Genomic DNA, 27,929 nt, shown 5'->3' with positions numbered 1-27,929 from the left:
AAAAAAAAAAAAAAAAAAAAAAAAAAAAAAAAAAAAAAAAAAAAAAAAAAAAAAAAAAAAAAAAAAAAAAAAAAAAAAAAAAAAAAAATAAAAAAAAAAAAAAAATAAAAAAAACCCCACAATAAAATTTTGTTTTTTTTTAAAAAAAAGGGGGGTGCCCCCCAACTTTAAAATAGGGGGGCCCAAAGTGGGCCCTTTTTAGCTTTTTTCCTTTTTTCAACCCCATTAAAGGACCCCCAAGCAAAAGGACCCCCCCAAGGGGAGGAAGGTTTTAAGGTTTAAACCAAACCAAAAAACCGAATGCCACAAAGGCGGATAGCTGGTGCCAGACGATGGCCTGTGAAACTGAATGCAACTGATGTGTATTCATCATCCCTTTGGGAGGAACAAAGTACCCACAGATCAATACATAGACAGCAACCCACTGAGCACAGACAACAAATCAGACACCTGGGGACACATGTAGATAGTGACATCTCTTTTGACACCCTGTTGCCAAAGTGGTTAGGAAGACTTTCTATCTTGTCCACCTTATCATGGAGGGTTTTCCATCAAGATCATAGGAGGTCATTGTTCCACTATCCTTATCCCTTATCAGGCCCATGATTGAATACAAAGCCCCATATGGTATGCACCTCACCCAGCAATTGCAACAGCTGGAGACACCCCAAAAGTACCTACCATGAAGATCAGGGTTCTTCAACACATGTCATATGCTTCCAGAATAGAGGAAATCCAGCTTTGTTCAGTATCATACCGCATACGTACAGGTGACCTATGCCTGACTTACAAGACCATGTCCAATCAGGATTTGGTGGACATGCTCCACTGTAAGCAATCCAAATCCACCAGAGCCATGAGAGCTGAGGATTTGAACCTCAGCACATACATGTATAGGACATGCTGGAGGGACAGAGTCATAACTCAGAGGCATCTCACACTCTAGCAGAGTATCCCAGTCCATGTTTGACAGAGTCCCTCACTGACTCTCTTCAGGAGACATCTGGACAACTGCATATGAGACGGAGGCACAGACTAGACAGAGGCACAGTCATGTTATTCAATTATGTAAGGGGGTCATACTGTGTCACTACTAAGTCAGAGGCACAATCTTCAGAATCTATTCTGTACACTTATTACCAGTATAAGGGGTGGCAATAGCCACATCACTATGGCTAGGCTTATACATGCACTAGGGCAGATAGCATAGTAGTAGACTATGACACTATGAAACACCGGTGTATGTGTAGCTATTGTCAATCAAACAGTATGATGTGGTTTGGGGGGCTTGATATCTCCCTGTATTCCAACATTGTTTTGTCTATTCCTTCTAGCATGTCTAGAGATCAGTTGCTAGTGTCCTCTCCTGCTCAGCTGGTGAACCTGGGAATATTGAGGCAATGTTACACTTGCCTCATGTACACTGACAACCCTCTCCTTCTGCCATAAAACACACATACATGTGAGAGATGCAACTATATAGCCAAAGTGGAGGCTGAGCTCTCTCAACATAGGACTAGCAAGACCAGGGAGAAGGTGAAGGTAACCACACACACATCACAAATCCAGTCTCACATGGCACTATCACAACTTAAGATCATACACATAGACACACAGAGACACTCGGAGGCTCTGATCAGAATTCTACCAGAATGGCAGTGGCCACCACAGCAGACACTCACACAACTGCCTCCACAGGGCACAGCACATGCAACACATTGACCACAGAGTTGGTGTACCAAACAGTCACAGCCCTTAAGGCCAAACACAATGCCAGACACACTTGTCATAGGTGACTCCATAGTCAGACACACTGACGTCCCACTCACCAGATCGGGTACGGAGGAGGTCACAGTAAGCTGCCTATCGGGCACTGGAATCCACCACATAATGCAAGCACTCAGGTCACTCAACTGCAAGTACAGGTCTGACCCAGTCATTATCCATGCTGGTGTGAACGACCTGAGATGTACCTCCCTGGACTACATGGAAAGAGACATAGAGGATCCCTCTGATTATGTAGGCCAGGCAGGTATGACCCTGACCTTCAGCAGTATCCTACCTTCACCAAGTATGATGCCACATAAACAGAGACAAGATGATCAGCTGTAATATTTTGCTTAGACTATGGTGTCATTCAAAGGGGTCCAATGTCTGTCTGCCTGGGATGACATGCTGGACAGGCCACGGTGATTTGCAAGGGACGGCTTGCACCTGTCACCCCTGGGCTTCCAGATTTCGGATGATGCTCTTGCCACCCCCATTGTGCCTTTTTTATGCAAGATTCAGATTCTACACCTACCACCCTAGAACACAGTAAAGGAAAGACACTAAGGGTACTGCTGCTCAATGCCAGAGGTCTCAACCTCAAGCTGCACACACTCTATGCCCTTCTCAGTATGTAGCATATCGATGTCTGTGCTGTGCCTGAAACCTGGTTCACAGCTTCTGACAGCACCCCCGGCACTATCGGGTGTTACCTCATATCATGCATTCCGGCACCAGCATCCGGACAACACCAAGAAGGATGGTGGGTGTCCATATTCATCAAGGACACCCTCACTTCATTGTTGGTGGCAACACACGATGCATTGGAGACCATCCAGTTGCCAGTGACCATAGGCAAGACTGCTCTGCAGTTTGTAGCATGTTACATGCCACCCTCTCAAACTCAGGTACCTCACACAGCTATCCTGCAAACACTGAAGGGGATAAATGTATCTCCAAACACCATCCTACTGGGTGATTCCAACTATCCACATATAGACTGGGATCACTAATCATGCCACAACACTCTAACACAAAGGTTCCAAGAGTTCATACACTGAAATGCCATGGAGCAACTGGTCCCAATCCCCTCAAGTGGAGGCAACATACTAGAACTCATCATCACGAACATGGGGTCACACTGTTCAACACCAGAAGTATACCCATCATTGGTGAGATCAGATCATGGACTACTCTCAGTGGGAGTCCACATCCCACCCACACCCCAGATGGAAAAACAAACAGTGAAGACCTTCTCAAATGCCGACTTCACATTTCTAAGGACTGGTGTGGTCTCTTTCAAGACCCCAAGCCAGCGGACACCATTACCCAAGCCACTGTATCACTTAGAAATGCCTTCTACCAGCACCTCCAGGACTGCATGGATCAGGCAATCCCAAACAAAACAAAGACTCTTTGTACCACAGGCAAGCATCCAGTCTGGTGGACCCTAGCCATAAACAAGCTCTACAACACAAGGAAGGAGCTACTACAAGATAGAGCGTAATCCGTAGGAGGGAAGACACCCCTGCTCATTGTGGGTAAAACACTGGGTTCCCCCATACAATCATCCGAGGCAAGTTTTGAGAGTAAACCCACTCAGGACTCAAGGGACAATCATGAGGCCTTTTTTGCCTATGTTTGAAACCTGGGAGGGAACTCCCAGATATGCTCAGAATTAGTTCAGAATGATGTAGATATCACTGCACCTACAGACATTGCCAACATACGGGCTGACAGGTTCATTGCAGATTTCTCCCCCCCCCTCCCCCCAACTGGAGGGGTATCTACACCAGAGGATTGTAGCCCCCCAAACATCTCCAATGCTGGGGTGGGAACTGCTCTATCCAAGGCAGAAAACACTTTATCCATGGGACCAGATGGTGTCCCCAGTTGTGTGCTCCATGAACTCAATGAGTAATTACACCCGCAGTTAGGGCAGCTGTTTAATCTTAGCCTCACCTCAGGATATGTGCCCAAGGAGTGGCATACGGCAATGGTGGACCCACTTCACAAAGGAGGTGCCTCCACCAACCCCGGAAACTACCATCCCATCAGCTTGACAAGCCTGTTCTGCTAAGCTATGGAGAGGATCATAATGGGAATTATAAATGAAGACATAGGGAACTTGCAGACATTGGATACAATCCAGTTTGGCTTTGTCAAGGGCAGATCATGCCTTTTAAACTTGGTTGACTTTTCAAAACAGTCACCCAGGCCATTGACGTGGGCAAGGCAGTCCACACAGCCTACCTTGACCTGGCAAAGGCTTTAGACACAATACCCCACTCAGGTATCATTGAAAACATCACCAGCTTAATTGTGAACCCATACATCACAGCATGGGTTGCAAACTAGCTAAGTGATGGAACACACAGGGTCAAAGTTGCTGGTGCCATGTCACACTCCAGAGCTGTCACAAGTGGTGTCCCACAGGGCTCAGTCCTGGGCCCACATTTGTTCAGCATCTACTTTTCAGAAGTACGAGCAAACACAGGAGGATTATGGCTGACAAAGTTTGAAGATGACTGCAAACTGGGAAGCATAGTTGGAAACCCATCTGACACAGACATCCTTCAGAAGGGTCTCATAGACACAGATAACTGGTGCCACAGCCATGGCCTTACATTAAACACTAAACAATGCATAGCCATACCCTTCAGGAAGAACAAGGTTACCACTACTTCCCATCTAGGTGGCAATCCTCTAAGCACAGAGGAGGTTATCAGGGACCTGGGCACCCAGGTTGACAGTAACCTTTTGTTTGACACTCACTTTGCCAGGGTAGTTTGGAAGGCCTTCTACATTGGCCACCTCATCATGCAGGGATTCACATCTAGATCAAGGGAGGTCATTGTTCCCCTGTACTCATCACTCATCAGACCAATGATTGCATACAATGCCCCATTCAGAATGTATCTGACCCAACACCTGCGGCAATTGGATGGGCCCACAAATTCCTCAACAGGAGGTGAAAGGGTCTCAAACATATTTCTTATGCTGCCCGACTGAAGGAATTCCAGCTGTATTCAGTCACTCACCGTCTGCTCAGAGGTGACCTGTGCCTGACATACAAGGCTATGTCCAACCCAGAATTATTGAACATGCTTCACCTCAAGACCTCTACATCCATCAGAACTACAAGGGCAGGAGACCTAAACCTCAACACAGATATTAATAGGATGTGCTGGAGGGACAGATTCATCACCCAGAGAGTCCCTATGCTGTGGAACAACATCCTGGTACATGTGAGGCTGAGCACCTCACTGGCTTTGTTCAAGTGAGATCTTGACCAATGGATGGGAGATTGCAGGTATACCCCAGGGATAACCTCAGTATCACTGCTTGACAGAGGCACAGCAAAATAATGGGCATATTATCCATCAACTTGAAGGGGTGGCAGAAGCCACAAAACTCTGGGCTAGGCTTATTAATGCCCTAGGGCAGATAGCCTAGTATGAACCTATGAACCTATGAACATAGGCCTGGGGCAGTTCCTGCTATTAGGACAGTGGTCTGCAGCAAGCTATATAGTAGTAGTCGGTTTTAGCCATTGGTTTTTGACCATGGCTATTCCATGTTGCTTCTTGTTGTGGTACAAACATGGGTGTGTGGTTATCCATGCTATTTATTGCTAGTCACCCTCATTTTGTATCTTGTTCCATGTTTTTGCACATGTACATCACTGTATGACGTGTGACCTGGTAGTGTCAGGGTGCTGATGTGGGCTTTGACCCTGTTTTCTATTACAGCACTGATATCTACATTCTCTATACTGTGTGTGTTTACACTGCACACATCTTGATGTTTATACTTCTGGCATTGGGTAGCATTACATCTAGGTTCCTATCCGTTGTGGTACCCATGAGGTGGGTTTGTGTTTTTGTGGTTTATGATTCTTGAGGGTGGATGTTAGTTGGGGTCCTCAGGTGTGCATATGGTACATGATATTACATTACTTAACACATGGCATTCATGCCTCAGGTGGTGCTGCAGGGCCACCTCTGTCGGATACACATACTACACTCCCTGTACATGTTTGGAAGCAGGTTGTGTCATGTTAGGCATCCCTGTTACTGTATGAGTGAGTCAGAGCTGGTATCAGTCCCAGTGTTCCTACTGACCAAGCGTATGTGCTATGCGTTGCCTCTTTGCCAAGGCCAGGGCATACTGGGCACGCCTCCTTCTGCCTACTGGGACAAGGTCAGGTTGTTCCTCCTCCGAGTCACCCCTGCCTGTGGTGGCCTTGGCAATGGTGGGGGGATGTTTGGCCCAGCCCTGTGCTGGTCCTGCTGCAGCTGTTTCCGCAGGATCATATTATGTAGCATAGCACATGTCATGATCATTTGGGTACATGTAGTTGGTGTGTACTGCAAGGCTCCACCAGATGTGTCCAGACACCGGAACCGTGACTTGAGCAGCCCAAACACACGCTCTATGATATTACGTGTTTGTGCGTGTGCCTCATTATGGCGTTCCTGTTCAGGTGTGTGTGCATTTCTGATGGGTGTCATCAGCCACAGCTCAAGTGCATAACCTGCATCCCCCACTAGGTGTCCGTGTGGGAAGTCCCCATTGGCAAATGATTGGTACAGCTGTGTCAGATGCCAGATATGGGAATCGTGGTAGCTCCCAGGGCAGCCAGCACACACATTCATTATTATGCCCTGGGCATCACACACGACCTGGCAGTTGATGGAGGGGTATCCCTTGCGGTTAATGTAGGCTCTACCCCGCTCACTGGCTGGTGCTTTGATGCGTATGTGCGTGCAGTCTATTGCACCCAGCACCTCAGGGTATCCCGCTATTTACTGGAAGAGACGCATATTGCTGGCCACAACCTCACGGTCATTAGGGACATATATATGATCACTGACATGTGCTGACATGGCATCCAGGAACTGGTGCAGTACTCTGGAGGCTGATGCCTGTGATATCCCCATCATATCACCAGTTGGTCTCTGGAAGGTACCTGTTGCTAGTATTCTTAGGCCAACACATACCTTGGTTTCTACTGGGATGGGTTCCCCTCTGTTGGTTCTGTGTGTGAGATGTGGCCTGCACAGCTCAACAATCTGCTGCAGAAGGTCTCTGTCCACTCTGTAGCGCTCTACTATCTCCAGCTCATGTAACCCATGGTAGGTGACCCTGGGCCTGTATACTCTTCTCCTTCTCCTCACTCTGGGTTGTCTGTCCGCATCTGCATTGTCACCACCCTCAGCAATTCGCCTATGCCTGATTATAATAGCTATGGCAGCCCCTAGCATTTCTTCTCTGAGTTCAGCTTTTTTCAGTTTTCAATTCTGATAGCTTAGTTTCTGGCAGTATCTGTTGTGAGAAACAGCCTGCACTGCTCTTTGCAGTGTTTTAAGTGCTGGGTTGGGCTTCTAGTCTGCCTGTGTAATTGCCTGCTTCTAATTGTTTCCACCAATTAGCTCCAGTAGTATCTTCTGGCAGTTTCCCTGGATTTTAGTTGTTTCCTGTTTCCTTTCTGTTTCCTGAGGGGGAGCAATGTGCACACCAGCTTAAACACACTCACAGTCACTTAAACACGCGCACACATCCCTACACGGTGTTACACGCGCGCACACATCCTTACACGGTGTGAACTAGGCTGATTCATGCTAAAACGCGCGCACACTGCCTTACACACGTGCACGCCCGCGCAAACCATTGTAAACGGTTTGCAACACGCTCCCACATGTTGAACCTGCCTTACACGCGCGCACACGCGCGCATGCACGTATTTCAAGAAACTTTGAGTGTAGGGATAGCATATACCCTCAATTTCTTGACTTTCCTAGTGTTCTGTTGGGACACACCTCCCTCCCTGATGTCTGTCTGTCATCTGTTACCTTACATTGCCCTCCAATCTGGTACATTTATTGCTATCATTCCCCCCCATGATGTCACCTACCTCTTACTCTGTTCCTCCCCCTTCTCTAACTCTTACACTACTCAGACAGTGCTCATTACCTATGTGACAGTGTGATTCAGTATTGTAACCCTCATTTACATAGGATTGCCTAGTAATGACTAGTTACATGTCTTACACGGAGCTTCCCCCCCTTGACAACCACTAAACGGAGGCCATATTGTTTTTGGTCTGCAAGTCCCTCCATTGACATTCAATGTAATACATAAATCCCACAATTGTGGGCTTATAAGCTTCGGTTTTCAGTTTTAGGTAGCGCACCCCGTTTGCGCGGGTGTGCGCTGCAGTTAAACCCAAAAATCCCGTGAAAAAAAAAAAGTTATATAACTTGCTCTCAGACACACCCCCTGCACTTGTACACAGCTCTGTGTCCATTTAACAGCACAGGCAGCGCACCTTTATGAATATGCAAGGCATGCTGCCATGCTGTACAAGAACAGTCCCTGCTGTGCAGGAATAACTTATTCCTGCATGGCTGCTTGCTGAATCCCAGGGATTATTTTATTAATGTCCAACTTTTCTAACAAAATGCTTGTAAGATTTATTTATCCTTTTGACATCAGTCCTTTGCTAAATACTTCCTCTTATTCTATCACAACAATTTTATTTTTGGCACATGTTCATTATAGCACCCATGACAAAAAGGCATCCATCTTTATCAGCACAACCATTGCATCATGTTGTATGACTTTTTCATGTTGATTTGCACTAACATTTATGTTCTTTTTTTCCACTTTTATATGCATTTCTTATTTCATTTTCACATTGCCTTTTAAACTATATTAATGTATAAGAAAGAATGAAAGCATTTAATACTTTTGCTTTATGATGTTCATAACTAACCACATCGAATTACTAAAATTTATTTAGGTTCCTATCACATACATACCTATATGCATACATCCATGCATACATATCTATCATTTAAATCAGTTAATTCATCAACCAATTTGAATTTTTGAAGGGACTAAATTCAAACCTTTCTTTAGAACAATGGTTTCAGTTTACTCAGCTGTCTTAGCTTACATTTATTATGTTGATTTTCATTTAAATGTCTTGTTGTGATCCCGCTTCCATTGATTATTATAAGGACAGATCTTCCAAAACCTATTATTGTGCTTTTCCTGGAATTGTTTCTGCTGCAGTTGTTGTTGCTGCAGCCATTGCTTTGGGCAAGTACCTGTTATTTCATGTACGTTCCTTCTTAGAGCAGTCAGTTGATTTCTCTCCAAATCTCAGTTCAGTTGAGTATTATTTCATGACATTAGTGTTTGCCTTTGGAGGAGGTAGGGTTAGCATTACCCTCTGATTAAAAATTGCTTTGTTTTAAAGGGGCATATGCAGGAGCTTATATTGATGATACTGACAGCAGTGGCCATTCTTGACAGGAACATGTTCAGCATGAGAGAAAGGTCCTAAGCAGACTGAAAGGGGCAAATATTAACTACTAAGACAAATAAAAGCAGTCAGAAGTGGCAGAAGTATCTTACTTTGTTCATTGAGGTGTGGGGGGACAATATCTGGCCAAAGCCTATCAATGAAGAAGAAATACATACATGGCCTAATTCTGTTACCAAAAACAGTTGGTGTATTTCTTGAAAAAAGGTATTATACAAAGTTTAATTATGATAAAACCAGACACGGAGGAGAGAACACAGCTGAAAATGGCAATTTGGATACGTTCAAACAAACTTTCGAAGTCCAACATGCATAAAAACTTTCCACAGAAATTATAAACAGGGTGTTTTATTAGAGTAAGCGCTTTCACCTACATGGCTTCTTCAGACTCATGCAAAAACATGTTTGGACTTCGAAAGTTTGTTTGAACGTATCCAAATTGCCATTTTCAGCTGTGTTCTCTCCTCCGTGTCTGGTTTTATCATAATTATACGTTGGATGCACTAGGAGGAGAGTTTACTCCACGTCCTTTACTTTTCCTTGTATTATACAAAGTTTGTCGTTGACTTCAATACCATAGCTAGTTATTTGAAAGGAAAGCTGAAGGGGCATTTTTCATCCCAAATGGAATCTTAGTGAATTCATATAACCAAAAAGGATGAGAAATTTGAATGTCTTCCTTGCTGGGATGCCATCTTGAGAGTAATATTTGGATGTGTCAGTAATAGTCATACACTTATGCCTACCCATCTCCTCCAGTACTTCATCTCTTCTTTGCATGAGATAACCATGTATTATGTGTGTGTATTTAGGTTTTTTATGGCCTTTCCAGAACCTGGTATTCCCATCCATGTTTTGGTACCAGCACTGTTGATATGGCCAAGGGAATGGTGGACTGCAGGATTATCTTTAGATGCAACATCTCCAACAGTTTCTCCCACACAATGGGTGTGAATTACTCTGACACCCTGTAAGTTGTATGTTTGATTAGTCATTAAATTCCTCTATCCACAATGTGCTCCCTTTATGCACTCTGGCTTACTACTAAACATGCCCACAACTCCTTGGATTTCCTTTACCTATGTGTGGGATAGCTGTGTAGTGACAGCAGTACCTCATCCATCGAAGAGTCAAACTGAGCATCACTGACATGGTCTAAAATATCTTTCTCTCTTTTGACTCTTCCTTTAATTTACAGTAGATTCTAAGTACCGAAAGGACTTCATTTTGACAACTTGATACAGTTTTTATGTCTTCTTTCTGCCTGATAATTCCATTACATACATAAAGTCAGTTTCTTTCCTTGCAGCAGTGAATGCATCATCTCATGCTGCCTGCATGTCATTCCGTTGATCAGGATTAACTGCCATTACATTTTGTCTGTTCTCAGATTCTCACTGCTCAGTCATGCCAGTCTTTTTGCTGCTGTTAAGTTTGTGATAGGTTCCCCTGTGTGAGTCCCATGAACTCAATAAGATTAGTCCTGAAATTTAGCATGTACTGTACAAAAGACTGTTTAGGGAATCCCATTCATCATCTCCATCATCTTAAATAAAATATGGAGACCCTCTTATCCTGTGATGATAAATTAGTACAAATGCCAATAAACTTGTGCCTTTCTATGACAGCTGTTTGTATGAAAGAATAATTTGGGTAATTACCTGTTCCACTACTGCTTAAACCTATTTGCAAATGGCCTTAAGTAGAGCCACAGCTGCCTCAACTAGTACCAGGTACACTGTCCCCTCAGCTATTCAGGTTAAGAGTTTAAAAAGGTTCATGCTCCCTTAGTCTGGCATTTCATGCCATAGCCTCATTCCTCTCAGCTCTACAGTTGAATTTAAGAACAGAAAAAAGAGCTTTTCTGTACAGGCATACAGAAAAAGAATGCAAGAACTTTGAGATCATGCCCCCTATCATCTGATAGTTGGGGTGGCTGCCCCCTTTGACCAACCCTTACTCTGCATCTCATCTTAAGAGTAGAATTAAACATCCCCACATAATCATTTTTTTGTGGATGGTAGGTGGTAGTTTTTAACTGAATTTCCCACAGTGCTTCAGCAAATATTCAGCAGGACTGACTTGATGTTAGCCCCTCTGTCTTTCAAGCCTCTCTGTCTTTCTGAGTTTCTCATGAAAAACACACTGGGTTCTGGCATATGGATCACGAGACAATTGCCCAAGAGCTACAACACCGAAAGCAGAAGGCCACAGCACCGCTAGAGTGTAGAGCCGTGCGGCCAAAAGAGAGCTACATGGTGGGATTACACATAGGCTGTTAAACTGCCACATAGAGATGATCCCTAATGTAACTAAGTGGGCTGTTTCCTGACAGGGGAAACAACCTTGCTAGACAAGCAATCATCAGCTAAGCAGGTCCACCAACACAAACATGAAAAAAAAAAACATACCTGCTAAATGCAGACACACAGAGGTCCCCAAACATAACCCTTACAGGAATCCAAGGAGTGGGAAGCTGCAAGATGTGAACATTCAATGAAGCTGCAGCTGCAGCTGATAGATACAGCCATACATGTGCATTGTCAGTAGCAGAAGCACATTCACAAGGCATCTCCACAATGGCAATAATGTGCTCTGTTAGAGCCCCACTAGTGCATACCTCTCAACCTCTTAGAACAAGACATCTGGACAAAGCCATAAATAAAAGTGGGAGAAAGAGCCAAAAAGAGGGACAAACCATAAATTCTGCTTTTACAAATGTAGAAAGTGGATAGAATAACAGGTTTTGCATTAGCATGACTTTTCTGAAGGGTATGAAATCTGAAACTCAGTTGTCTGTCATTATCGTATAACTTCTATATTTATCTATCTATCTAGTTCTTTATCTATTTATGTAGTTATGTTATGGAAACTAATTAAATAAATATAACAATCATCCACAAGTAAAGGAAAGCCAGAAGCACAAAAGCAGTTTGTCCTGCTAAACAGAAATATATACATACAGACAACACCAGGCATTCCTGAGTAAGACATATCTCTGTTATACCAAGAGCATTAAAAGAATAGTGTTATCACTGCTGCACTATCCCTTATACATAACATGCTCATAGCCAAACCTACTGGTATCACACGTACGGCAGACTTGTGGCAGGTGTAAACAGGACAACCTTGGCAATTAATGACTACCTAACTAACAGTACAAAAGCAACCACTGTAGGAGGGAACACTGACACATAGGGGAGGGAAAGCACATATCAGACACATAGGAGTATAAACCTACCTCACTGTCAACAGCTGATCGCACACTACTGAAGCTGCATGTGTGTCACATGGGGGTTGCCAAACCGATCCTATTTTTGTTGCAGATGGAGTACGTACATTTGCAGAGGCATGTAGGCAGAAAAGGGTGTTACACGGGGGAACATCCATTAGTAATGTCTGTCTCTGAAACTGAGACCTGTGAATTACATGCAGATCCAGTGGTGTAAAAGCAAGCTGGATAGTCACCTACAGGAGTCAGTTGTCAATTCCATGGCTGTGTGAATTGGACACAGAGAATCCCTCACAGGAAAGTTAGTAAGAGCAGGGCAATACACTGCTACAAAGGGCCATTGTGGCAGACAGCAGCTATTCAGAAGGGTACAACACAAGGCGGTGTACTGCAGCATAACCATAGTCTGATAGTGGCCTATACCTATGTAGTGTCAATGTACCATACACTGCTAAACTGGTTGTGATGGATGCTGAGAGGCCAACCACTAGTGGTGTTGCCATAATATAAACTGTATACAAGTATAGCTCAGGTCAGCTTGGCAAAAGATATTGGACAGTGCCCAGCCAACGAGGCAAACCAATGCTAGTAGTGGAGGGATACCTGTACCACTTACAGCGGGAAGTCCTCTCCAAATGTTACTGGACATGTGTGGAGTAGAGAATAATAACTTGCAGGGGTCGTGCTATCACTGTTCACCAGAATGATGGGGAAGAACTGCATAATAACTGCCACACCAGCATGGACCAGATGCAACCACTGCCCAGGTGGCTGTGCTGCAAGCAGAACTATGGCAGAGGGCAGTAAACAGCAATGACATGTCTAGTCTGGTAATGCAGAGTGTCCTTGGCACAGCGGGTGACAATGTACTACATTAGATGCCTTGCCATTCCACCCTGCATCGTAGCATCATCGGGGTACAGCAGAGGACATGAGCATCTATGTCCACACCTCCAGCAACACTTGCAGATATTGATGTCAGCCAGTACCCACTCCGTAGTGACAACTTTATCATACGCAGACAGTCAGATATGCTGCATTCTCAATAGCCATCCGCAAGCTGATTGCCCTGGCATTCTCCCAGTGGATGATGCTGTCCCCACATTTCTGGACATTGTGGCAACCTTGCCTGACTGTGCTAAGCCTGTAGGTATATTTCTGGACCATCATTATGTACATGGCCAACCAAGGAAATATGCATCCCACTGTTCAGCGCACCAATGACTGCCATCTTCCTACCCTCTGAAGTTCTGTAATGTGTGTGATGTGTTTGACATGGATGTCCCATGGACATATAACCAGGTGGAGGCATGGCATCGTCGACTGAAAGTATTACTTGGACACCCTACAGTACAACTTTCTGACCTTTTGCCTGTTCTACAACAGGAACAGAGCCTGTCAGACAACCAAAAGGAGTCAGTTTTGAGGGGGATGCCTGTGACACCACGTAGGAAGGCTATTGGTGAAAGGGTGTGTCACCTAAAACACATCTTGCAACATAAGTGTGACTACAGTAATGTGCAGGATTTCCTACGTGCTGTAATTCATTTCTACAAGTTATGAATATATTCGGTTCTAGTATACATCAAGCACTGCACACATCCTTTTATCTGTTGTGTTAATAAAGGCTTTGCCCACAGTACACAGATTTTACAGTACCACTTTTATGCCTCCTTGGCATCCAGTGACAACCACTTGTACTACTGACAATGGCACATGTTGGTAACAGTATGGGCATTTGTATCTGCCACTTACGGTTAGGGTGCAGGGGGATGTTCTACTCCCACAGGGAATTGTCCACAGGCATTTGTCATTGCAGCCATAATAACATACTGCCATGTGTCCACATCCAGCTGTCTCACAGGGGAGATATTACACTGCCTAGGCACCTGAATCCAAAACACTAATGTCTAACAAAGCATTTGCTACCTTTACAGCCTCAATGGAGGGCAAAACCACTGTCTTAGAACAGCTAGTAGCACAGTCTTCTATCTCCAGGATATACCTCTTATTTGTGATGCTTGTGGTTCTAAGAGACCTACAACATCCTTGGCTGTGCTCTGAAATGGATCCTCAGTAACAGCCAATGGTACAAAGGCAGCCTTTGAATCATCTCCCTTATCAGCCTTTTGCCACTGTTCACACATCCTCTTGTACAAGACTTAATGATTCTTGGTGAATAATTTTTCATAGAACTCTTTCCAGGATGCTTCATACTCAGATGATCTGAAAAAGAAATATCATGTCCTTTGGCATGAGATGACCTTTGGTAAACAGAACTACCAGCTGCTATCACTTCTCTCTCTAGCACTCCTTCAGGAGTCCATTCTCTATACTGTAACCCCTTGTCCCAGTAAACAGACTACCCTGCTCTTGAGGATATGGATCCCCCTTTACTACTTCCACCAGGTTCTGTAATGTGAGACTTGAGAGCTGAGCCTGATTCAACTCTGTCTCTTGAGCTCTTGAACTCTCAAACTCTCTCTCTATCTCTGTTTGTGATTGTCCTGATTTCACCTTCCAAAGGAAGCTTGCTGTCTTTTGAGAACCAGGCCTCAGATTTAAGCTTGCTGTTACCAACCATCATTTCCCCAGAATTAGTCCCTTCCAGGGGATATCTAGTGTCATTAGACAGTTGAGGCTTAGATTCAAGTTTGCTGCTACTGTCTTGCGGTTCTGATAAATAGGAATATCATCAATCGCTCTGATGGAAATTGTGGCATTGGCTGGGTATTCCTCCCTTGTTCTTCTCCATGCACTTGTCTCCATATCTAGCCATTTGTAATCACATGTATTTAAAGCACTGCATCACAAAAATAATTTCCTATTAAAACAGCAGCTGAAATGCCAGCAGATATTACAAACTTTGGCTAGTGTTATCTGAAAAGGGTGCCTCTTCCATGGCTGCAGTTGGAGTGATCTGCTTGGGTAGGTAAAACTCTCTTCTAATAGGCTTAAAAATAGCTATTTCTGATTCAGTATTCCTCTTAGTAAATGGCATTTTTATCCTCCATCAGGTCCTTTTGGTAATCTGGAGCAGAAGCAACCTCAAGGCAACACAGCAATATCAGGGCTTAAACACTGTTAACTCCTTTCCATCACTTATTCCCCCTACTATCTCCCTGTCAATATTTGGATTGTACATGATTCATTTGGTTACAATAGAGACATTTAACCACAGGAACATCACATACAGTAGAATAAGTGGCTTCCCTATTTGCCCAGGGAACCTACTGTAGCAGTTTAGATTGCCCTCCCTAGGTTTCCATAATAGGCATGTGTCCTGCTATGTAAAGCCTTCTTCTGTATTTGTATCCTGCATTCTAAACAGAGGCTACCCTAGTTACCAATCAGTTTTAGCTAAAGTACATTTAGAGTACTGTTGGAAGGACATCTTCAGTCAGCAATCTTGTCTTCCTGTATCATGGAAAGGTAGCTACTGTGTCATGAATTGGGAACTACTGTCTCATGGACAGGGAGCTGTTGTGTCATGGATAGGGAGCTACTGTCTCATGGATAGGGAGCTACTGTGTCAAGGATAGGGAGCTACTGTGTCATGGATAGGGAGCTACTGTATCATGGATAGGGAACTATTATGTCATGAATAGGGAGCTACTGTCTCATGCATAGGGAGCTACTGTCTCATGGATAGGGAGCTACTGCATTATTGATAGGGAGCTACTGTCTCATGGATAGGGATCTTCTGTGTCATACATAGTGAGCTACTGTGCCACTGATAGGGAACTACTGTCTCATGGATAGAAAGTTACTATGTCATGGATAGGAAACTACTGTGTCATGGATAGAAATTTATTATGTCATGGATAGGAAACTACTGTATCATGGATAAGGAGCTAATGACTCATAGATAGGGAGCTACAGTCTCATGGATAGGGATCTGTTGTCTCATGGACAGGGAGCTACCCTTACAGATAGGGAGCTGCTGTGTCATGGATAGGGAGTTACTGAATTATTGTGTCATGGATAGGGAGCTACTGTGTCATGGATAAGGAGCTACTGTCTCATGGATAGGAAGCTACTGTCTCATGGATAGGGAGCTACTGTGTCATGGATACGGAGGTATGGTCTCACGGATAGGGAGCTGCTGTGTCATGGAAAGGAAGCTACAATGTTATAAATAGGGAGCTGCTGTTTCATGGAAAGTGAGCTGCTGCATGCTTGTTGTTTGGTATTATTTTGCTGCTGTCAAGATGGGATCAGACATTGAAGACATCCATAGCATGAATGATGTGATGTTCCCTGCAAAAACCCATGTATACTTACTACCACACCATATCTCTACCTTACCCTGGCCTAGGAAAACACTGCCAGTTTTGGCAGACATGATGATACTAATATTTTTATTGACAATGCTGCATTTTGGTAATTTCTTTGTGAGCATAAACTCCTGAAAAAAGCATAATTTCACAATATCTAGTTCCATTTGCTCACATAACCAAATAGCATCATCACGAGTACTACATAAACCTACCAACCAACAACATTAAGAATATTGTAGGAGTAGACTGTGGATGGATCAAGCATCTTTTGATTAATTACAGAACAACTTCATTGTTTGTTGCTGCTGGTTATCTTTCTGTTGTTGGCCTTTGGTAAGTATGCCTGTCAAGAAAGTCATGCAAGCTTGTAAATCTCGAATTTCAGCCACAATTGCAGGACTTTTTATTTATTTGTTTGTTTGTTTCTTTATCTGATTAACTTCATTTAATTTGTTAACCAAAATAATCCAAATTACATAATAATAAGCCCTTTTCATCAGCAGCATAAGAAAAAACCACAAGGCAATAAAATAAATATGTAAAACAAGTGAATATTACACTAACGGTTTACTATCAAGACATCGAACATGGGAACGTAAACCTATCAAAAATGCGGTTCACATGTTTGATGTTTACATCATTTCTCCTATTAACCTGATGAACTTGAGCATCCTGAAGCCATGTAGAAACTGCCTCATGTACACTTACAATCCTCTCCTTTTACCTCCCAAAACTCAGACTTGCGAGAGATGCACTTGTATATCCAAACTGAAAGCCATGCACTCTCCAGCCAAGACTGGAATAGCTGGTCAAGAGGAGAAGGTCAACACTTGCACCGCACCACATGGAACACATAGCCCTTGAGAACACACACCAGCACTGCCTTCACATAAAAACACAAACCACGCACCCACCTTCACGGAGGGTCTCAATAAAAATCTACCCAAACAGCAGAGACCACAACACTAATCACAAGACACATAACTCTCTTAAACAGTGTACCACTCAACCAAAGCCCCTAAGGCAAAACAGCATGCCCAGCACACTAGTCATAGGTGACTCAATAGTGAGACACCCTGATGTTCCACTCACTAGGTTGAATAAGGAGAAAGTAACAGTCTGTCATGTGCCAGGATCTGCCACATAATGGATGCACTCAGGTCCCTCAACAACATGTACAAATATGACTCTGTCATTGTACGTGGGTGTGAATGACCTGAGACATACCTCCCTGGACTACATGAAAAGAGACATGGAGGAGCTCTCAGATTATGTAACCCAGGTGGGTATGACCCTAGCCCTGAGCAGCATCCTACCATCACCCATAATGATACCAGAGTACAAGCATAAAATGATTGATTTCAGCAAATGGCTAAGTTCCTGGTGTCATTCTAAGGGATCCAGTATTTGTCTGCCTGGGATGGCATGATTGACAAACCTCAATGCTTTGCCAGAGATGGCCACCATCTATCACCACTGGGCTTCCAGATACTGGCCAAGGCTCTTGCCACCCCTATAGTGCCTTTTTTAGGTGGTGTTCCAACTTACCAACGTAACAACTACAAACAAATGCAATCTGGGGGTTATGCTGCTCAACGCTAGAAGTCTAAATCTCAAAGTGCACTCATTCAAAGCACTTCTTACAATGGAGAACATCTGTAACAGAGACCTGGTTCAAGGCAGCAGAAAGCACCCCTGCACTACCAGGCTGTAACACATTCCACACCTTTCGGCCCCAGAACTTGGATCGAAGCTCCAAAGGTGGTGGTATTTCTATATTCATAAAGGATGTGCACACCTCCAGACTAGTAGCCCAACATAACTCATCTGAGATACTTCAGGTGCAGCTAATATTGGGTAAGACAGCGATTTAGGTTGTAGCCTGTTATAGGTCCCCAACCATGTCCCAAGACACTCACTCCAAGTTCATAAGCACCCTGGAGAATATTAGGGTCCAACCTAACACTCTCATACTGGGTGACTTCAACTACCCCTCCATTAACTGGAAAAGCTACTCATGTACCAATACACTTGCCCAACGTTTCTTAGAATTCATTAATTCCAATGCCATGGACCAGCTCATTCATACCCCCACTAGATGTAGCAACATCCTTGACCTGGTCTTTACTAACATGGGCGACCATTGCTCTACACCAATAGTCAGCTCCTCCCTGGTTAGATCCAAACACAAACTAATCACCTTGGAAATCCACCCCCCCTCCCCGCAAAGGTAACCACCATAAAAAACTTCTCCAAAGCTAACTTTGGGCTCGTAAGAACAGAGTTGGCTAACTTCATGACACCCATGCAAATGGACAATAGTTGTGTGACTGCTGAATCATACACCAGTGCACTGTACGAACACGTACACAAATGAATGGATCTCACCATATCCAATAGAACCAAGACGCTCTCCTCCAAAAAAGGAAAGCCAGTTTGGTGGTATGCTGCCATAAAAAACTCTACAACAGAAGGAGGAAACTGATGTGGAATATTGTGAAGTCCCAAGACTGGAAAAACTCCCTTATTGGCCTCAACAAAAAGTTGAGATCCCTCATCAAATCCTCTAAAGCTAGCTATGAAAACAGAATTGTAGCAGATAGTAAAGACAGCCGCAAAGCCTTCTATAGTTATGTAAAGAATCTCTGTGGCAATACCCAGATTTGCTCTGAGCTACTGCACAATGGTACCTCCTATACCAAGACAACAGATATTGCCAATATACTGGCCAACAGATTCAGTGCCAACTTTATCCCTCTTCCCCCCCAAAGGACCAATCACAATATCAGTAGATTGCCAGGCACCCAGTATTACTGCTGCACAGGTTAAAACAGCACTGTCCAAGGCCAAGAATACAGCTTCTATGGGACCTGAAAATATCCCCAACTGTGTTCTACATGAACTACAGAGTGAACTGGCACCTCACCTGTGTGCCCTGTTCAATCACAGCCTCACCTCAGGCTTTGTCCCTACCAAATGGTGCACTGCTATAGTCATCCCTCTCCGCAAAGGAGTGACTACAGACCCTGGGAACTATGGCCCCATTAGCCTGACAAGTCTGATGTGCAAAGCTATGGAACACATCATCATGGACCTAATAAACAAGGCTATAGGGAATCTCCAAACTCTAGATCCCACACAGTTTGGTTTTGTGAAGGCTAGATCATGCCTGCTCAACTTGGTTGACTTCTTTGAGTCAGTCCCCAGAGCTGTGGATTGAGGCAAGGTGTTTCATACAGCCTACCTTGATCTGGCCAAGGCCTTTGATACCATTCCCACTCAGGAATCATAGAAAAACTCACTAAGCTAGGCATCAACCCCTACATCACTAGGTGGGTTGCAAACTGGCTCACAGATAGAACCCACATTGTGAAAATAGCTGACTGCAAGTCAGATTGCCGACCAGTCATGAGTGGAGTCCCACGGGGATCGGTCCTGGGTCCTCTCCTGTTTGGTATTTTCTTCTCAGTCCAGCATGAAGAGACTCTGGCTGACAAAGTCACAGACAATTGCAAGTTGGGAGTCATTATTAACTCCCCAAGTGATGTTGACATCCTACAGAAAGGCCTCACTGAGACCATCAACTGGTGTCAGAACCATGGCATTAAGCTCAATGCCAAAAAATGAGTTGTCATCCCCTTTGGGAAAAACCCAGTTCCCATGAACTACATCGATGGTAGTCCACTGAACACAGAAGGTGTTATAAGAGATCTGGGAACACAGGTTGACAGCATCCTCTCTTTTGACCACCACATTCTCACTGTGGTCAGAAAGTCCTTCTATGTGACGCATCTCATTACTAAGGGTTTTGCATCCAGGAAGAAAGAGGTCATTGTCTCCCTCTACTCTTCCCTCATTATGCCAATCATTGAGTACAATGCCCCATTTGGCATGTACCTCACTAGACACCAGCAACAACTGGAGAGGATGCAAAAGTGCCTCACAAAGAGGATCCTAGGCCTTAAATGCTTGTCCTATATGGATAGACTCAAAAAACTCCAACTATTCTCCTTCTCATATCGCCTACTTAGAGGCGATCTCTGCTTGACTTACAAAGCCATGTCTGACCCAGCTCCTTTAGAAATGCTACATCTAAAGAAATGCCAATCCTGCCGCACCACATGCTCCATAGACCTCAACCTCATTACCATAATCAACAGAACATGCTGGAGGGACAAGTTCATAAACCAGAGACTGCCCATACTATGGAATAGTCTTCCCATACATGTCAAACAGAGCACCTCACTGGCCCTCTTCAAGAGAAATCTTGATGAGTGGATGGAAAATAGAAAATTCACCCCTGGTATCACTCCAGTGGCTCTGCTTGACAGAGGCACCAGAAACTAAGGTCGCGTGGCATGATGTCAGGATAATCCTATAGCTTAGTACACACCTATGAGCCTATAAACCGATGAACACTACATAGGCTGAAATATCATAACTAAGGCAACCCAAGTCGAATTTGACTTCTGCAGTATGAAATCGCCTTAGCAGCAGGCAGTATGGACCAGATCCATACTGCACAGCACTTACAGTCATATTTTTGCAGGGGAGCAAGCCCCTCTGCACCCCACACAATCTGCTACTTATATATTCCAACTCCAAGATCATACTACAGTGTGGAAAAGGGTAATTCTCCCGATCCGCACTGTGCCGCGATCTCAGTGTATTCAGACTGCAGGGATACCTTTAGTTGACAGTGTAAAGGTCGACTGCATATTAACAGACGGTCTTCCAGAGTCAACATTTCAATGTTCTACTAAAGGTATCTCTGCATTCTGAATATCACACTTCTCAGCCCCACACAAGGCACACTCGACATATTCATAGTAAACCTACACTAATGTATATTTCCTAACACAGAGAATCATTTAAAAGATAGCATGAAATCATTGCAATGAAACATATTTTAAGTAAATTTATGAATAGAGATTAGTATTATTTCCATATAATACAAATAAGTAGAAGGGATTGTGGAGAATGAAGGGAGAACTGGATAACATAGGAAAAAAACAAATGAAAGTTAGGAAATTAATTCAGAAGGGGTAAAGCTAATAATTTAAATCTTAAAATTGAAAGAGAGGTTATAAAAGGAAAGAAATTAGAATTTTTTAAAAGATCCTTATGTAGTGCATATGTTGAAATCAATTTATTTTATTAAACGTAATTATGTAATCGCTTGACCACCACATTTTGTGATCACAAAACAAACTGACCAAGATAAATGAAAATCAAGAATACATACAAGGTAACACTGATGAGTAGCTTAAGCCTGTAATGTCAAGTCAAAACCTAGCTGAAAGAAAACAACAAATAAAAGGCAATTCAGCATAGTAAGTATATGTGAGGATGGCATGCATCTCTAACCCTAAAACAAATTAAGTAAAGGTGTATTAACAAGTGACATCTACAGCTTAACTCTGCAGTACCCTTCAATGGATTTGTTTTACACAACATGACTATAACTATCAATAGTTTAATTGTTTGTCCCAATGGACTGTAGAAATATCAACCATTTTGAATTCCAGTTGCATCTATCTAGCTTTGGAGTGCACAGAGAGTACTAGCTAACTGAGAAAGCATAAAAAGCTGTTGTTGCCAGTAATCTGGTTTTACCTTCCAATGCTGAAATGTAATGTCTGTGAAAGATAAGTAGAGTAACCTCATCCAAATGGCAGTTGTAGATTCTAATGTCAAAATTTGGGACTGGGGCCAGTATTAAGGATGGTTTAGATTGGGGAGGTTTAACTTTACTGCCTAATTAATGGCTTCTATGTTGTCCCTTGTGTTTAACAAAAGGGCAGTGCCACACTGTATGCAAATAATCAATTAATGGACCTTCACTATGCCAGCATTTATCTGATTGAGACCATCCCACTGAGTGCAGTCTGTGGGTGAAATGTTGCCATTGGTGGATAGCTTGAAATATGTAAAATGCTGATTTGAAGTGCTTTGAGAAGGTGTGTACCTGTATCATTCTAAAAATTAAATAACTATCCCATCCCCTTGACTAAGATTTGATCCCATCTATTTAATGTGGAACTGACTAGACTGCTCTGAAGGACTAAGTTTGACTTATAGAATAAACTGATTCTAAGTTTGCCTGCATGCTTATTACTGAAAACTTTTATTGTGCAAATAACTGTAATGCAGTGTCCTCACCTATGAATTTTCTTGTCTTAAACTGGTAAAGAATATTCTGCATTTGTAAATATTGCCATCATAGCAAGTACTCCAGTGGCATAGAGGGATAGAGCCCTGACTATGAACCAGCCAACCTAGGTTTAATTTATCGGCCTGGGTGACAGTGTGTCAGGGAAAATTTGTTTTCTCATCCTTAGAGGTGGACTCAGAGGGATGTCTCCTACAATGAACCCTAGTAGTGGCAGGGGATGTTACTCTGAGGGGGCTTGTGTTTAAAGGGGAAAGGGTGGTGAGCATGGCTGAGCTTCCGCTGAGACAGGGTAATACACTGCATGCCCCCATTGCACGGTCGTCTATGGCCTGGACTATGAAACCATGTATAGAAGAGGGAGGAGAAGAATTAGGGTGGGGTATAAAGAAAAGAAAAAAGAAAAAAAAAAAGATTGATGTAAGACAGCATGACCCCCAAAACACCCTTAAGATCCTTGCTGGTCTTAGCAAAAGTTGTGGACATTGGACTGGGGAAGGGGAGATAGCAGAGACTTTAGTCCCAGCAAGGGATGTAGGATAGTGACAGCTATCAAGTATGACACAAAGGTGAGAAAAATATATAAAAAGCATATTGCCACCTGTCACTCATCCCTCTCTCATAGATAACAAGCAGGTGGGGTATCTTATTTAGATGCTTTAATACATAGAAACACATCAGGATGGATTGCAGTATCATAAAATATAAATGAATTAGTTAACAGACTAAATGATATTATGTAATTGTTTTTATACAGTTTTATATGCATTACTATTTTATTTACAATGTTATTTATCTGTATATTATAGTTTTTTAGCAAAAAATTTTAATATCTTTATATGATGGTTTTAAATGTGCTTAAATTGATTAAGTGATTTGCATTGAGCATGTGCATATGTAAGGAAGTTGTGTTTAGTAAGTGCATGGTCTAAAGAAGCTTTTTTGGTGAAAGCCCTTACCTGTTTGCATTATTTTGCCAATTTTGTTGACATTAAACTGGTTTTACACTATATTTATTTGTTTTATGGTCCTGATTTGCCTTGAACTACTCCACTGCTGCTCTGCACTGTTTGGTGTACTGTTTGGATTTCTCAAGATAGTGACTAAGGGTTGGTGGTCTGTTTCGATCTGGATAGGTCTACCATAGACATAATCATGGAACTTCAAGCATGCAAACGCTCTTTCTCAGTCTGGGCATACTGTATCTCAGTTTGGTAAGAGTTCTCAATGCACAGGCAACAGGTTAATCCTCTTGTAAAATGACTGCACCAAGACCAAATTTCTAAGCATCGCAAGAAAGTATAACTGGCTTGTGAACATCATAGTATCTGAGAGGTGGTGGACAACACTTCCCTGTTTCAGGACTTCAAATGCTCTTTGGTTTTGCTCTGACGAAGACCAAGATACATCTTTATGTGTCAGCTCCCTGAGCAGTGCTGAAAGTTGGCTCAAGTCTGGAATTAACTTGCCTAAGTGGTTGATCATACCAAGAAAACATTGCAGGGCTTGAACATTGTCTGGAGCTGCCATCTTGAGAATGACTGTTTGTTTTGAAGGGTCTGGTTGTAGGCCTGTACCTGTAAAAAAATGACCAGCATAAGTAACTTCTTGTAGCTTGAATTCACATTTCTGTAGCTTGAGCTTAAGATTCACTTGCCATGTCCTTTCTAGAACTTTTCTGAGGTTTCTGTCATGCTCAGTTTCACCATGACCTCCTACTAGTATGTCATCTACTATAATAGTACAAGGATACCCAGAAAGAATTTGCTCCATTGCATGCTGAAAGACTTCACTTGCAGAATTTATCCTAAATGGCATTCTCAAAAATCTGTACCTGCCAAATGGAGTGCTGAAAGTAGTGAGCAATGATTTCTTGTCAAGCTGAATGTGCCAAAATGAACACTTTGCATCAAAGACAGAAAAAAACAGTGGAATTTGGCATCAAGTTTGCAACTTCTTTGACTGCGTATGCATTGGATGATGAGGTCTTTTTAGGTCTTTTTCAGATCTAGTGGGACAATACCTATACTGATATCATCTGAGCTTTTGAGATGGAGCTGTAACTGGACAAATCACACCTTATCGCACCATTTTATCTAGTCCAGATTTGATTCTGTCCTGCACGGCTATTGGAACTTTACATGCTTGCCTGATAACTGTATTGACCTTTGGGTCTAACTTCATTGAGTACACAACTGGAAGTTTGCCTAGTTTGTCTTTGAAAAGATTAGCATAAGTAGAAAAAATGTACTGCCCAAAATTAGAGTACTGGTCTTTTAAGCTAACTTGGTGGACTTCCCTGTTAAATGAAAGCAGTCACATTTTCAAACTGCCTCTCAGCCCTAATAATGACTGGACGTGCCTCTTGACCACAAAAAATAACAAGTCATAGCTTCTTCCACTCTGCTGAGAGCATCATGAAAATACTACTGAGCCTTTGGTTTGAATTCCTTCACCACCATAAGCAACAAGCTTCGCACACCTTGCCAAATCAAGCCTTTCACCATGACACAGTCTAGCAAATATTTCTGCTGATATAACATTGCACTTGGAACTTATATCTTCAGAAAGTGGGAGTTGCTATGGGCACGGCATGTGCCAAAACATATGCCAATATTGTTTTGGCCCAATGGGAGAAAGAAATGTTTTTTAACTCCGAGATGTACAAGCAGCACATTACATTTTATAAACATTTTGTGGATGATATCTTCTTTGCTTGGCATGGTGATGAGACACAATTAGATACATATGTTAGGTTCCTTGATAACACAACTGGGTACCCATCCTTCTCCCTTAGTCACTCCAAAAGTGAAATCAGCTTTCTGGATATAACTGAATAAAAAATATGTTTGGTAATATCTCGACCAGAATACATAGGAAGGATTGTAGGAAGATCAACATTCTTCACCGCTCCAGTATGCATCCTAGACACATTACTAAAAATATAGTTAAGAACCAAGTCTTACACTGCAAGAGATTACATACAGACAGGGAAGAATTAATGGAAGCCATGAGTCGTCTCACTACAGAGTTTGTTGAGAGAGGATATAAGAAGTCTGATATTGACAGAGCGATAGTGGAAGAAGATTCATATGAGAGTTACAAAACCAAACCCTACTATTCAGATGAGCATCTAGTGAATGCACTCCCAGAAAGGCAGATCTCCTCAACATCTGTGAATAGGCTATGTCTTACTTTTTCTAATGTTGTCAGCAAGACATGTGACATCATTAAAAAGAACTGGTCCATTCTCCTTACTGACCCTGAAATCAGTTGTGTTGTTGGTTCTATACCCAGTTTTAGTTTCAAAAATGTCATGAATTTAAGAAAGAAACTTTGTTATAAACAAAAGAAAATATGTGACAGGTTTCCCTCTCAGCGTAGAGGGACTTTTTTGTAGAAATTTCAGAATTTGTAATAGTATTTGGTCTACTTGCATGATTTATACCCTGTGCATCAGAAGCCTGTAGAGTTTTTATTTTATGCAGATTGCTCTACTAAAAACATTGTGTATTTTGCTAAGTGTAATCTCTGTAGTGCATTTTACATTGGTAAAACCAATAGAACTTTAAAGGAAAGAGTAATGGAACATCTTAATGATATTAAGAACAGCAAGCTTACTAATGCACTAGCCAAGCATGTTTTAGATTGTGGAGACCAGCACAATTTAAAATTTTAGGTTTTGCAGAAAATTAATGTGAATTTTAGAGAAGGTGACATTAACAATGAAACTGAATATGCTGAATTAAGGTGGATAGTGGACTTTAAGGCATACTTATCACCTGGCCTTAACAGTGGTGTCCTTAAAATCTCTCTTGTAAAAAAGAGGGTTGCTTCACTGATTTTTAAAGAATTTTTATGGGCTGTTGGTTTTATTTAAACCTTGTGTGCTAATTTATTTGTGTATTAAGGTCTGATGAAGAGGATTGCCTCAAAAGCGCTTACCTAACTTTGTGTTTTGGAATAAATTTCAAGTATTTTATTCTTCAGCCTACAAGTCTCTTTACTTATACTTATATTTATATTCTTGGGTTCTTGGTTCCACCATCTCTCTACTTCCTACTTTTCATTTACAAAACCTGTTGAAATTATTCCATTTATTGCATTTGTGCCATTGCTGGCGAAAATCTAAACAGGTTTTCCATTCTAGATTCATGACTTCCACCACAATTACGACAGTTGGCAATGAAATTATGTTGGGGTACATGTGTTGAGTTATCTGACTCACTCTTATGCTTCACTGAGACTATGCAAACTCTGGAATTTGCTAGAATGTTCTGCGGTTTACCAGTGGGTGCTGCAGGGGTTACAGATGCTATGTGCTTTAGCCTATTTCTTTTGACCATGTGCTGCATACTATTAACATGAGCTTTATCACTGTGCTTTTTAGAGCTGTTCTCATTTGTAAGCATATTTGTCTGCTTTTCTGTGAGCTCATATATCTGACAAATCTCCATGGCCTTATTCAATGTTAAGTCACTGTCATTAGGCAAAATCTTTCTCACAACATCATCTTTAATACCACATACAAGTCTGTCCTTTATCAACTCATCCCTTAAATCACCAAATCTGTATGTTTTAGCTTTGTTCCTCAGGTCAGTTATATATGTTGCAAATGTTTCACCAGGCTTTTGATCCCTTGTGTAAAATAAGTGCCATTTTGTTGTAATGTTTGTCTGGGGGTTACACAGTCTCTAAATGTATGTTTTAAGTATTCAGGGTCCTCCCTTGACTCAGTCTGTACAACAATATGATGGTTTTCCCCCTTTCCAGCATAGATAGCAGGTGCATACACAAATGAACGTTTCCTATCTATGGCTTCTGACTCAGATAAATTAAGTGGAATAAATGCCTTTGTATGGTCATCTTTATCATAAAATGCAGCATGCATGACAATGTCATACTCTTTCTCAAATATTCTCCAGTTCTCAGCAATATTACAGTCAAACAAGTGCACTGGGTTTTTAAAATCTGTCTGCCATGCCCAGAAAGTATACACAAACACACTGAAAATATGGCCCTTGTAATTATGTATGAACAAACTGTTCTGTGAGCTTGTAATAACATTCAAATGCAGAATACACACTTCAAAATACTGTACTTTCTGAAATATGCTCTGTAATGGCTGTATTCTGTGAAAAACAC

This window comes from Protopterus annectens, chromosome 2.part0, assembly GCF_019279795.1.
Source record: "Protopterus annectens isolate FY-2018-M chromosome 2.part0, PAN1.0, whole genome shotgun sequence".
Taxonomy (NCBI): domain Eukaryota; kingdom Metazoa; phylum Chordata; order Ceratodontiformes; family Protopteridae; genus Protopterus; species Protopterus annectens.
The sequence above is the reverse complement of the archived record's forward strand: the minus strand, read 5'-3'. Positions refer to the sequence as shown.